Below are 15112 nucleotides of genomic sequence, written 5' to 3' on the forward strand. Positions count from 1 at the left end.
TCCTGACTCTAGCACCAGAACTCTATCCATTGTACCATCTAATTGCCCAACATATGAATTATCATAATTATCATGGAATTCTAGCCATTGCAGGTACCACAAGAAATTATCTAAATCATAGGATTTAAGATCTGACAGTACTGAGATCTGACTGGGCCCAACCTCTTTATTTTAAAGATGAAGAAACTGATACCACAGAGGTGAAATTGTTTCTAAAGTCACATAGCCAGGATTCAAATCCAGGTAGTCTGTGATCCCTTGTCAAAGACCTCCTGGTAGTTTGTCCAGCAAGACACTCCAGTTCTCCACATCAGGCATTTTCACTGGCCATCCCTGCATGCCTAAAATGCTCTCCTTTTTCCCAGTTCCTGGCTTCTTTCAAGTCCCAACTCAGAATCCATCTTCTACCAAAAACCTTTCTCAATCCCTCTTAATTCTAGTGCCTTTCCTCTGTTGATTACCACCATTTTAACCTATATATAATTTATTTGTATGTAATGTATTTAATTTGTATATAATGTATTTGTATGTAACTATTTTGTGCTGTTTCCACCATTACACTTGCCACCATTAGAGTTCTTCCTTGAGAGAAGGGATTGTCTTTTACCTTTCTTTGTACTCTCTAGTACTTAGCCCAGTACCTAGCACATAGTAGGTGTTTCATAAATGTTTCTTGATAGACTGAATGACTTTGAATCTAGTGTTCTTTACCTTTCACCCATACAACCGGTATACACACTGGGCAGGGACATAGGTAAATTATTCAGAACAATCATTGTCTAATCTCACCTCAAATGCCTTCAGAACTGACTGTTTCCCACAGTCTTTACAATCACAAACTTCTTAATGCACGACACAAATCTCTCTATTATTCTTTGAAACATGTTTCCTCTTGTCGTTTCCACAGTGAAAAGATCACAAATGCCAAGCATAGTTCATACAATATCCCTACATGCACTTGAAGATTTCTGCTGAGGTCCTTTAGCATCACCTTTCTAGATATCTTGCATCTTTCTTCATTGGGCCTGCTTCCCAAAGCTTTCATCGTTCTGGTTGCCTCTGTGATTTTGTGATAAATGTCTCTTTCCCTCTTCCTCCTTGGACAAGTAGCCTACTCCATCTTCAGCTCTGCCCTAAGAATGTAGGGGCTATGAAATTTCTGAAAAGAAACGGTCATTTTTCTCCCAAAGATCACCAATTGCAAGATTCTTTTTAATAAAAAAAATGGAAAATCAATTTTCTATTGAAAATATAGTTTTGTGGAGCATGAAAGAATTTAATCCAGAGGCCTGTAGCTGTCAGAGAGATGAATGGCTCACATATTTGAAGTAGCTGCCAACAAATATGGAGAGAGTGTATTATTTATTTCTTTAGTGCACTGACAGGCTTTTCTTTACTCATTAGACATGTTATAGGTAGCTGAGGTAGCTTTCCCAGTCAGAAACTGATACCTGGCAAATTGCTAGTTGTATTTCCTCCTGGTTGGAGCTTGGAGCCTGATTGCAAGAGATGATATAGTTGAATGGGCATTCTGAGTTTAGCTTCCCTGGAAACAGAAAACTGATCTATTTGCCATTTAAAAAGAGAATGTGTGACATTGATTAAATGTAGCCATCACAAAGCTACTTATGCTGACTGTCAGGGAGAGACGGAGAAAGTTAATCTCTCAGGTGGGATGGGTTCCCTGAGGAGCTGAAATGAACATCATTTCTTACAGTGATGGTGTTTTTTCTGAGCGCCTCCCACCTGGAGACTGATGGATATGTCAGTGCTTCCATGGATTTATGATCTTGTAAATGTGGGTAAGTCCTACCACCAGTAGAGATCACAATTCCTCCATATCACATCCTATATAATTTACACTCACGCCTTTCCAATTAAAATGTAAGCTTCCTGAAGGTAGGAATTATTTTGCTTTTGCCTTTTTATCCTTACTACCTAGCATGGTACACTGCAGGTGATTAATAAATGCTTGTTGCTTGATCCTTAAGTGCTCCAACAAAGACCTACTGGATGCCTTCCTCTGTGTCTTTTATTCTTTTATGAGAACCTATGCAATAATTGGGTCATCCATCTGATTGCCATCCCTTGTTTATTTTTTAATACAGATCTAAAAAAAATTCATACTTTTGTATCACCTTGATTTCCCCTTCTCAGAGAGGCATATCCTTAAAACAAAGCTTTTTTTTTTAAGAAAAAAGTTAGGAAAGAAAAAAATTCAGTGACACCAATAAACACATTGAAAAACATCTGACTTTATATGTAATATTTCCCACTTCTACAAAGGAACAGGACTAAGTTTCTTCTTATGTAACATGTTTGAGGCTAGCCTCATGCTTTCTTTAATTTTATAACATTCAATTTCTATTGTTTTGTAGCTATTATCCTTACTTCCTTTTTTTGTTGTAGTCATTTTGTGTGTGTCTGTATATATGTGTATATACATACATGCATGCATGCATGCATGCATATATATGTTTGTGTGTATTTTTTCTGGCTTTACTTACTACACTTTGCATGGATTCATCAAAGTTTTCCCATGTTCCTCTGCATTCATTATGTTCATCATTTTCTGACAACTCAATAATATTCCATTGTATTCAAGTACCACAACTACTCCTCAGCTGATGGGGAGCAGTTAAACATTTACCTTGTTTCCTGTTCTTTGCAACAACAAAAGCCCTGCTATAACTTTTGTTTCCATATATTTGGAGACTTTTTTTTTGTCAGTAATTTCTTTGGGGTTCACCCTTTCTTTTAATGTAAGAAGCACAGCAGACAGAGGGCTAGCCTTAGAGGCAGAAGGATCTAGGTCAATACATCGACCTGTGACACACGTTGACTTTGGGTAAGTTGTCTAACCTCTCAGTGTCAGACAAATCTCTAAGACATTAAGTATCCCATCAGTGAAGAGAATTTCCTGACTAGGGGGTTCCCCCTACTGAAGAAATCAAAAGTCTGGAACAGAAAAAAAATGCAAACACAAAAAAAATATGTACTCTTCCCTCCTTTTCTACTTATTCAGTCCTTCCCTTTCTAGTACTTACACTTTATTCCCTTCCGTGGGTTACGCCGTCCAGTTACACTGGCCTCCCTGCCATTTCTCACATGTGACATTCCAACCTGTGCACACTCACCCTGGCCATCCTTCCATTCCTGGAATGCTCTCCTTGAATCTCCCAACTTCCCTGACTTCCTTCAAGACTCAGCTCCAAACCCACCTCCATAGCAGGAGTTTTCCAGTCCTAACAGATACTTGTCCCTCTCCTCCGAGATTATCCTTCAATTTACAGTATATCTATTTTGTACATTATATAGTTATTTGTATGTTGTCTCTGCCATTAAGATGGAAGCTTATTGAGAGCAGGGGCTGCGGTTTTATCTTGCTTTTTCCCCCTCACCTTAGTATAGTGCCTGGTACAAAAGGTGCTTAATTAATGCTTATTGACTGAATGACTCAGTGATATCTTTTATGCCACTTCTCTACAACAAATCATTTGTCTTCTGCTATGGTCACCGTGTGTCTTTCCATTGTTCATTTACCTGCAATTTTAATTCCTCTGGCATCATACATAGTATTCCATAATTATCAGCCATAGGACCTAACTGGGAGAATATTGTCGTTTAAAAGAAGGGCTTTTTAAAAAAATTTTTTTTAAAATTTTTAAAAATAAAGCAAAAAAGGGGCAGTTAGGTGGCGCAGTGAATAGAGCACTGGCCCTGGAGTCAGGAGGACCTGAGCTCAAATCCAGCCTCAGACACTTAACACTTACTAGCCATGTGACCTTGGTCAAGTCACTTAACCCCAATTGCCCCTCCAAAAAAAAAAAGAAGGCAAAAAAATAAAGTTTAAAAAAAAAGAAAATTAAAAAATAAATTAAAAAAAAAGTGTTTTTTTTTTTTATGTTGGGATGATTGAAAGCACATTCTTTAGAAGTAACCCAGCATGCTCTCCTCCTATTCTATTCCACATGTATGTCATTGTTCATCCACAATGCTTGTCAAAGACCTATGCACTGATAGATTAATTTAATTAACCCTTCAGTTGCATGACACAATTTGGCTAATATTATTTGGGGTGGAGGGGAGCAGCAAGGTGACATAGTAGACAGATTTCTGGATGTGATATCAGGAAGACCTGAGTTCAAATGCTTTCTCAGACACTGTGACCCTGCTTAAGTCACTTAACCTTTGTCTACCTCAGTTTACTCACATAAAAATGAGATTATAGCACTCTACTTACCAGGATAAAATGAAGTAATATTTTAAAAGTGCCATATAAATGTTAATTATTATGATTGTTGTTTATTTCAACATTATGTGTTGTAATGGGAAGGATAAGGTTGTTCTCTTTCAAATGACTAAAGATTTCATGTAGGTCAATAGAACCATAAAAATTCTAAGGGGAGAGAAAAAAATAAGGCAAGGACTTTTCTATAGATGGGAAAAGCCTCAAATCAGCCCAGGTCCGTGTGGAATTCTTGCTGTGCTCTTTCTTTGAGGTGTTTCAATATCTAGAGCCCTTTGACTTCATCACCACACTATTATTAATCTCAAATTTAATTAAGAGTATTACTTTAAAAAAAGAGGCCATGCTTAATTCTGCAGAAGGCCTGAAAAGCATTCTTCAATTAATAGAAGTGAGGTTGATGTTATCCTTTTCCAGCCTGAATAAAGCTGTGACTTCACTATTTTTAGAAAATTAATTACCACCTAATTATCGCTTGGGAAAACATTTGTTTGTTTTGCACAAAGCGTTCCTCCTACACAACCAAAATTACTACTGAGATTCCTCCAATTTTTCTACTGTACAGAAAGATTGAGCTTTTCAAAGGTGAGCCTGATGTTCTGATTTCTCTAAAAAAAAAATTAGTTATGTCAAAATTTCTGTGTGTTTCTACATGAACTGCTGCTTACATTGAAAACTGATTGAGGCCCCAAATGAATGCTCAATTTAGGGGTCTTCATCCTAATTCGCCATTAAAATGTGAGGTGCTGAAGTTTTTGAGGCTCATACTAGAATAATGAACTGCTTCTTCCTGTTGCTGAATGCAAAAAGCCAGTAGGCCTAGTGGGTAGATGTCTAGCCTTGGAGTCAAGAAAACTTGGATTCAGATTTGACTTAGATTATTGATGTCTCCTCCAGGAGATAGTCAACAATTTGTATCCCTGCATTAATGGAGGGGACCCTATACTGATGAAATCACAGGTCTAGAACAACTACACCCTAAACATCACCACCCCACCATAAACTTAGTTCTTGGGAGTATGTCAAGTGTTATTCCTAATGATGCATAATGGACTTGTTTCCAGCATATAGAAAGTCATCATGTAAATAGAGTTCTTGGCCACATGGAACACATGGGTCTTGCCTCAGATACTTATAAGATCGTAGGGATCATACATCTAGAGCTGGAAAGGACCATTTGGTCCTATGTCCTCATTTTATAGAAGATGAAATTGAGCACTAGAGAGGTTAAGTGAAGGTCACAATTGAGGTCACAATCCTGGGAAGGTCTCTTAACCTCTCTAAGGTTTTTTCTTCACCAATAAAATGAAGATATAATAGCACCTGCTTGACAGGATTATTGCAAAGATCAAAGGAGATCATGGATATGTTTTTAGAAAACCTTGAAGAACTATGAATTATAAGCTATTATTATTTTCTATTATAAAACCCACCCACTCAGGTTGAGCAGTGCCCTGAAGGACTTCTCTGTGATTGTGCTTACTGTCTATATATAATGGGATATGGATTTTGATTGTCAGAGAGAGAGTGCTGAGCTGTGATTCTGCATATTGGCCTGAATGGAAGGGGAATTCTTCAGATGGTTGATGGCCTTTGAGAGGGAATCAAGAGGCAGATGGATAGAAAGACATGTAGAGAGAAACAGAGAGAGGCAGAGTCAGACATGTAAGGAAAGAGACATGGGTGGGGGGAGGACAGAGAGAGAGAGAGAGAGAGAGAGAGAGAGAGAGAGAGGCTTAGACTGAATGGCTACCAGAACCTTCAGCCAGCTTCCAATCATGTCTTTTAATTTCTAGCATTTGTAACCTTAGAAATTCCCTAGAGAGTGGACATTCCTTGATTATGTTGTTGCCTTTCTCCTGGGTTGAGCTGAGATTTTATTTCATTCCCAGCTGAAGAGCTCCTTTATTCCTGTGTATTCTTTGTTCTATTCTAATCTGTCTAGTTCCCTCAATTTCAGTTTACTGGTTTTACTAGTTATCTTGATAAAGAGGTGTGTGTACTAGCTATACATGGTGGTCTTTTGCAAAATCAGTGTTTCGTGGGAGAGAACTACACTAGTGATAGTAAGATAAGTGGGGTGGTTAGGTGGCACAGTGGACAGAGTGTGGGGCCTGGAATCAGTAAGACTTGCATTCAAACACTTACAAACATTTACCCTGAACAAGTCACTTAATCCTGTTTGCCTCAGTTTCCTTATCTGTAAAATGAGCTGGAGAAAGAAATGGCAAACCATTGCAGTATCTTTGCCAAGAAAAACCCAAATGGGGTCATGAAGAGTCATATATGACCAATATACCTGAATAACAAACAATAAGCTAAGTATTACTCTGTTCTTCATAGTGATCAAGAAAAGTGGTATTCATCCTGGACCCCAAAACAGCATACTCCCAGACTGACAATATTTGAAGTGTCAAGTCTTAGAATTTGATTAAGCCACTTGTTTGGATTCTGTTGAGACAACTGGTTCATGCCAATGTTGGGTTTCTGAGGCCCAAATAGACTATCTGGAGCAGACATATCAGTGGGTCTGTGACGTTCCAGCTGAAGCCCTCTGAGTGTGTAGTTTGGTAAACCAGGCTGCTGCCAGTGTGCCTGGGCTGCTGAAGAGATGCTGGTTTGTACTGACTGACAGGTTGAATGCTGGCATCTGAAAGCCTGTATTGGTAGTTAGGCCATTTGTCCAACTTTCCAGTGTGGAAAAAACCATGACCTTCCCTTGATTGGGATTGAAAAGAAGCTAGTGGAAGCTGAAATTTGGGAAATGTTAACAGAAAGACATATTGTCCATCAAAGCTTCTGTCAAGTCCTTAGTCTGTTTGATGGGCACCACAGGGGTGTGGACCTGGGGCCTTCAGTGGCTGCTGACTTTTCAACTTCTGGGCCTGTTCCTGTTCCTTTGCTAACTTTTACTTCTTTTCAAATGTCAGTTTCTGTGTATTCTGTGCCCCATTCTCTTTACTGTCTGATCCACCACCAGTTAGAAGATCTGCTTCAATATTGTTAAAGACCTTGTCAATCTGACTACCAGCAGGAAGAATTTTTGTCTCTTCAGACACCTTCATTTGATTGGTGATATCCAAAGATTTCTGCTGTTCTTGCACTATGTTCAGTCCCTCCAGTTAGGTTTTGTGGTCCACTTCCAATCTACAAAGCATTTCTTTGATGACTGAAATAAAAGAATTGAACTGGTTGAAATTAAGATTATTCTCAGTACTCAGAGGAGCCAGGTAAAGCAATACTTTCCCAGCAAGCTGCTACTCAGTGATTCCCAGCTTCTTATGAGTAAAAGTATACTTGTAAATAACTAAAATACTTGTGAGGAAAGCATCCTTAGATGGAATTTGTTGTAGAAAGTCATCAAGTACAAATCATTAATACATGTATTCCAAAATCTTTCTTAAGCACACTAATGAATTTACATGAACAGTAAGGGAAGATACTTATAAACATATTTTTTAATTCTTGGTGTCAAGGAACTGCAACCTTGAGGTCACATGTGGCCCTCTAGGTCCTCAAGGGCAGTCCTTTGACTGAATCCAAACTTCACAGAACAAATCCCCTTAATAAAAGAATTTGTTCTGTAACACTTGGATTTAGTCAAAAGACCACACCCAATGACCTAGAAAGTCACATGTGGCCTCAAGGCCCCAGGTTCCCCACCTCTGGTGGGAGGTTGGCAAAGGTTGAAATGATATTCAGGTAGTTCCTGTATTTGACTGGAAGGGGCTTCTAAGGCTCTCACCTCAAATTCTAGCTCAATTTCCTTCTTGGAGATAAATGAAAAAGGATCAAGTGGCTAGCTATGGTCTTCCTGCTTCCCACAGAGTTGGAAATTACAGTGCCTCTTAGAAAAGGCTGGACCAAATCCTAGGGCAGCTCTCTATCCCTGGTACATGCGAGTTGAACTGTAATTATATATTTGATAGTGACACAGTGACTACATACATACATTTTATATGTATTTCAGATATGTTAATTCAATTCAGAGAGCATTTATTAAATGCCCACTATATGCTTGGCACTGTGAATATAAAGACTATAACAAGTAGCTCTTGCCCTCCAGGAGTGATTTCTGGTAACAAGTACACAGAGAAGGAAATACAAGATATTCTCATAACACTGACTATCCTGGCCCACCCTGCCTGAAGGCCAGATAGGTTACATTTCACCCCTCCCCCAGAGTTGTCTGGTAACCTTAAAGGGGACTTATGGGTGCTTAGGCTATCTGCCAATGATTGCATCCCTCGCTGATAGATCCCCCACTGATGGTGTTCCTATAAATGTAGGGATGAGTCCCCAGCATTCCAGTTCCATTTAACCACTTAATGGTTAGATTTGCTTTTACAAAGGAATTTTTCTTTCAAAAAGTATAATCACAAATATGCAAATTTACTCCTAATATGTGGGGCTTAATCCTCTTCCCCTTTGCACCTGAGTCTTTGGGGAGGGGAAGATTAGGTTTACAGTTTAGCCTGGTTATAGAGTGCACAGTGCTAGTTCCAAGTCCAAAGTCCCCCCAGGCCTTGAGTCCCAGGCACCCTGGTTTCTCTAAGCTTCTCTGCTGGGCTGGCTAACTGAATCATCCTGTCTCTAATCTTGGCTTCAACTTCTGGATTCAGTGGGGGATCATTACTGGCACCTGAAACTGAAAATAAATAACACAGAACAGAGACATAATAAATTAAGGCTAAGGCTGATTTCCAGAACTGAGATAAAAGAGTGGTGAGAAAGGTGTACCTTCTCTTGCTTCAGTTCATGGCATCCTCATGGAGGGTGAACTGTGATCTTCACCTGCTGGAAGACACAGGAAAGACCACCTGTCTGGCCAGTTTTAAAGATGCTGCCTGCCAGCTAAACAGCCCATCAAAGGAGACTACTTTCACCAATATAGCGGGTGCCCATGTTAGGCAATCTGTGCATGTCCATGGCAAGCCCCTTATACAAGGCAAATGCAAAGTAACTGAGGAGAGCAAATGAGAGCCCCCATGACTCCCATCTGAAGGGTGGAAAAGGTCCTAGCAGAGGAGATGGCCCCTGACCAAAACTTTGAAGGGGTCTTAGATCAAAATGTCTTATACTTTCTTATTTCCAGGGCAGTTATAGCCCTTTCTCTAAGGAAATTTGTCTGAATTAATATCATCAGAGTGGCTTAGATGGCCATAATGAAGACCCAAGAGTGGGTAACACTTTGCCTAGCACACAGATGAAGTATAAGGACTCACTGCTTGGCAGCCAATCCACTACAAACTATTCTAGTTCATCCATGATCCCTGATGTTTTGCTGCCCAAGTCACCCGTTGTCAGTGATGATGCAGCAGATCTGAACAGAGAGGGTAAAGAAGGTCAGAGGCACAGGGCACTTGGGGACTCTATTCCTTCCAATTCAGCTTATTAAGCATCTACTATGTGTAAGACATTGTACTAGGAACTGGAAAGACAAACACACACACACAAAAGAAATCTAAAGAATATGGAGCCATAGGCTAGGTCCAAATGGTTGTAAAAGCAGTCCAGGAAGGAGTGTCTTGTATTTTCATTCTCTGTTCTGAAAGAGACAGACAGACAGACAGACAGACAGACAGACAGAGACAGAGACAGAGACAGAGAGACAGAGAGATTAGAGACAGAGAGACAGAGAGATTATAGACAGAGAGACAGAGAGAGAGAGAGAGAGAGAGAGAGAGAGAGAGAGAGAGAGAGAGAGAGAGAGAGAGATCTACTTGATGAATGCTGGGAAATTCCTAATTAGGTAATAATGATTCATTTGGGCTTGTAGAGGAAGATTTCCCTGAAATGAGCCTTTTGATCCTACTTATGCTGTAAATGGTCAGATTAGAAGGAAAGATTCTGAGACTTTTAACTTAAAACATTTCCAGAAAGCATCAGTTCATAATAGAGCTTTTATTACAATGATACATTTCTCCCAGGATAAAAACTTAAGATGTAAGGTTAGCTGGACCCTTAAGGGTGGTCTCAAAATATCCACCAATAGAAATACCATGATAATAGTAAATGAATAGTAAGAGGTATAACTAATACTATCTTCCTTGGTTTTCCTAATTGAGTTGGTATTATCAGGAAGGTTGTTTAAAATAATATCTGCCATTCATAGACAACTTATATCACTTGAGCCTAACAATAACACTGCAAGGTATTAATAATCCCATTTACAAATGAGGAAAATAAGGCACAGAAAGATCTGATGGCTCGATCATAGTCATGAAATTAGTGTGTTCTAGAGATAAAATTTGAACCCAGAGCTTGCTCTCAAGGAATCCTGGGAAAGTCATCTGATCTGAGTTAACAATACACAGAAGTATTTCTTGACAATATGAGTGTAACTGGAGCTTCCTGGGTACCTTGCCTCTATAATCTGGACTCTGGCCCTGGCTCCAATACAATATTAAAGACTGTAAGGAAAAATCCTTTCAGCTGGCACACACAGTTCTTCCTTGCAGCCAACTTGAAGAACAGGTTCTTGGTAAAGTCACAAAGCTCAAATGACTATTGAGAATGCATTTGGCCAGTTACAAGATCCTGAGTCCCTTATACCAAAATAGAAATAAGTGTATCATGTCAACTTTTTTTTTAAACCCGCAAGAGGTTGTGCTTATCACAGTGGCAGGCAGACAGGGAAGTTGACGTGCAGTATCTTCTTGTTAAAGACACAGAATGTAAAAACATAGGGCAGTCAGACATGTGCCCTGAAGCCCTCCAAGCCAACACCTGTCTCCAGTCATGGCACCAAGAGACATGTGGTGAAAGCATGTGACTGGTCGCTCTGATATCAGTTTCAAAAGGTCAGGCAGTGATGAACCTGGAAAAATCAGCTCCCCTCAATAATACTATGGATCTGCAATGCTTGTTGTTATCTAACTTTTCAAAGGTCAGCTTTCAACCTACATCACCTTTCAGGGCATAAAATCTCATACATTTACTGCCTAATGTTCAAACCAGTAATTTAAAGAATTTGTTCTTCAATTTAACTCTTTCAAACTTCAAGAACAGCCCCTAGGTTCTAGCATTTTACAAGTCAGTAATCATTTACCCCCACACTCGAGAAACTCCAGTGGTTACCTATCACCTTCAGGATCAAATACAAAATCTTCTGTTTGGTGTCCAAAGCCCTTCATAAACCCCTTCCCACTTTTCCAGTCTTTTTACACCTTATTCCCCACCACCTTCTCTTCAATTCAATGGCATCATTCCTTGCTTTTCCACAGACAAGATGTGCCACCTTTCAGCTCCAGGCATTGTCATTGGTTGTCTTCCATACCTGGAATGCTTTCCTCCCCATCTCCTCCATCTTTCCTGGTTTCCTTTAAGCTCCAGCTAAGTTACACCTTCTACAGGAAGCCTTTCCTGATCCCTCTTAATTCTAGTGCCTTCTCTCTATTGATTACTTCCTACCTAACCTGACATAGTCTATTAAAATGCCAATGTTTGCTGCAAGGGTGCATCCACAAAGTTTTATTGTGTTTAGGCAAATGGAAGACAATGCCAATGGTGCAAATGTCAGGAGACACACAAGTCTTCAGTACTAAGTGATCGTTGCTATTCCTGTTTGTGACTCCATTCCTCTCAAGGACTCCCTGCCACCTCTGGTAGTCTGTGCCTATTCTAGCATGAAATTCACTCAAAAGTATAAACTTGTCCTCTTTTGGTGCCTTGATGATGAGGGTTCCTGGGTCTTTATGAAATTTTTGTTTGACCTTATCAGGGTTTGTCCTGGTGGGAGCATAGACATTGCGATGGTGGCATGGGGTTTTCCTGCAAGTGGCAACTTTGTTGTTAGAAGCCTGTTGTTCACTCCTTTTGGGAGGCATACAAGTTTGTTGACTATATAGTTTTGATTGTAAAATCTACACCAGCTTCATGGCACTCTCTCCATCACTGCAGCCATTCCAGAAAAATGTTTATTCAGCTATGACTTTGCTATGCTGGCCTTCATTTGCCAGCCTTGTTTCATTCAGGGCTACTATTTGGATGTGATTTCTACTGGGTTCTCTCACAACAAGAGCTGTTTGTCTTTCAGGTCTACTGGATTTTGTGTAGTCCATAAGTGTGGGCACATTCCATATACCGATGGTGAATGGAATCACCTTTGCAAAAGTTTTTTTACCTTTTTTTGTATTTTGACCATAGGGTGGGATCCCCACCTACCATGGTAAACTGTCCAGGGTTGAACAAAGCAGATAATTTTTAGGACACCTTTTCTAGCTCCTTCCTCACACCAGGAGGTAAGCAGTGCGGTCCTTAAAAAAGGCTGCTCAGGATCAAAGCATACTATTTACTCTCTTTTTTTCTTTCTTCTTATGGCTTCTCTCTTTGGTTCTAATTCTTCTTTATAACATGACTAATGTGAAAATATGATTAATAGGAATGTATATGTATAGCCTGTATCAGATTGTGTGCCGTCTTGGGGTGGGGGAAAGGAGGGAGACGGAGAAAATTTGGAACTCAAAATCTAATGGAAGTGAATGGTGAAAAACTAAATTAAAAAAAAAAGACTGCTCAGACATTCAGAACACTGCCAAATCCCATACTGCTTCAGTCCGATGAGAAGATAACCCTGTGACCTAAGCAACCTGGGTATCCCAGTGTACGTCCATCTGCTGCTTCATCACTTGCCACATACACAGCTTATTTGTACATATCTGTTTGTTTGTTGTTTCCCCAATAAGATTGTGGACTCTTTGAGAGCAGAAACTGTCTTTTGTCTTTCCCTATATCCTCAGTGTTTAGCACAGTGCCTGCCATACAGTAAATATTTAATAAGTACTTATTGACTGACTGACTAAGCCTGTGCTTTTCACCTATAACTATAAATTTTTGACCACATCTCCCCCTCAGGTCTAGTATATCCTTACCTCTTTGCCTTTGCTGTTGTTTTTTCCTCTAGAGATGCCTCTATCCAACTCCCTGACTGCCATTTCTGATGAATGTCATGATCTTGTCATGACTACCTCCATCAACCCCCCTGAGCATTTCAAATTGAAACGATTTCTCCCTCCATTATAATCTCATTAGGTTATATCTAATCCAATATTTATATCTATACTAGTATCACTCATCACATACAATCTCTGATTATACCTACTTATTTGTGCTCATGTATCATACACTTAAAAAAAAAGCACTATCATTTCCTTGGGTTCTTCCTCTTTGGAGATCTTTAAGCAGAAGCTACACAATCATTCATCAAGTATATTCCAGTGGTATTGTACATTATAGTGGGTTGTCCTTTGTTGTATAGGTTGTGCTAACTAGATGACCTTTGAAGTCATTTTCAACACTTAAAACTTGTGATTCTGTCAACATTGACTTGGCCTTATTCCCCTGGGCGAGTAATTAACTACCATCATTCTCAATTTCCTCATTTATAAAACACAAGCAAAAATAACTACTACCTCATAGGATAAATGAAATGTAAATCACTTTCCAGACAGACCTGAAAGTGCTACCTAAATACCAATTATTTTTGTTAATAATAATTGTATTATCTTTAAGCCTCAAAGACATATGTACCCAAAAATGTATTGAATGAATAAACAAATAAAGTCCGACACTCTTACAGAGATTAAATAGACTCGTACTTAAGATTTCTCAAAAATTAGAACCATTGGTTCTACTAGAAAACCTGATAGTTTTCCATTTTTGTTTAACATTTTGTCCTCCTTCCATTTTGAACTTGTTTGTTCTTTTAAGATGCCTTCTACATTCACCTCACAGTCTACTGGAGATTTTTTCCACCCTAGTTATTTCTGTAATATCTCAAGCTGTGTGAGTAAATTGGTTCAGAAACATTCTTTGCAATGTTTTCTCCCCATAAACTCATGTGCCTTCACGACAACAAAAATCGGTCCAAAGTCCTTGCTCACAATTGGTATGAAATTCTGTAAGTTGAAAATTATGGATGAAATGTTTATTTGGGCCCCAGTTCTACTGCCCAGGATAAATGCAAGACCTTTATCTAATCAGGGCTAATGGTCTGATTAATACCACTACCTTCCTCCCTTCGCTTCTCTGGGGCACAGTTTCCAGGGGCCTTTCCAGCTCTAATGTTCTATGAGGCAGCTTGAAATGCTTCTATTTGGTGTGCTGCAGAACGGCCTTCAGAGCATTCAATTCCTTCCTACTAAGGAGCTTGAATTTCTCCTTTCTCTGAGGCAAAATTTCTGGCATAGTCTGATAAGGAAATGGTTCTACAGGAAAGACTTGGGCTAACTCCTGACAACATTCCAAGGGAGGCCCATTCGAAAGCTTTCTCAGGATAGATGCAGCTGCTCCTCATGTGACTACCATTTCCAGGAGAGCTTTACTGAACAGTGACAACCGTCGACTTGACTCTAAAAGGAATGGAATTTGTTTGTCTTTTTTTGAGAGAGAAGGGAGGTCAAAGAGTTAGTCTGGCAGAACAGTCAAAAGTAGACGTAGAGCTGAGGAGAACTATAGGTATGAATAATAGGACCAAGGGCCTATTTTTTAAGGCTCCTAAAAATAATTGGACATGCACAGAAAAATGTAAGTTCCTTGAGGGCAGGGGCTTTTTTTTCATGACTGTCTTCGTATCCCAGTGCCTAGTATAGTACCTTATATGTAATAGGCACTTAATAATTATTTGTTGACTCCGTTGCACTTAACTTATAGGCAATTAAGGTCATAATATTAAGAATGGGAAACCTAAGAAGACAGAGCACCATCCCCCCCTAGAATAAATAACCTTCATTATAAGCATCATTACCCTAAGATAGCCTTAGGGGTTTTTTTTGGTGGGGTGGGTGGGGTGGTTAGGGTAGTTCCCATCCTATGTGGGGTTAGGTAGGGTAGCCATATAAGCCCCTGGACTAATAATTGCAG

General features: G+C 39.5%; 1 pseudogene; it reads right to left on the reverse strand.

The window, feature by feature from the left end:
* Positions 1-6595: 6595 nt before the first annotated feature.
* On the reverse strand, positions 6596-9154 carry LOC138146911 (SCY1-like protein 2; annotated as a pseudogene).
* Positions 9155-15112: the final 5958 nt, after the last annotated feature.

Source organism: Petaurus breviceps, unplaced genomic scaffold (assembly GCF_028583685.1).
Source record: "Petaurus breviceps papuanus isolate PSGF00001 unplaced genomic scaffold, PetGlider_PUasm1.0 90775, whole genome shotgun sequence".
Classification (NCBI taxonomy): domain Eukaryota; kingdom Metazoa; phylum Chordata; class Mammalia; order Diprotodontia; family Petauridae; genus Petaurus; species Petaurus breviceps.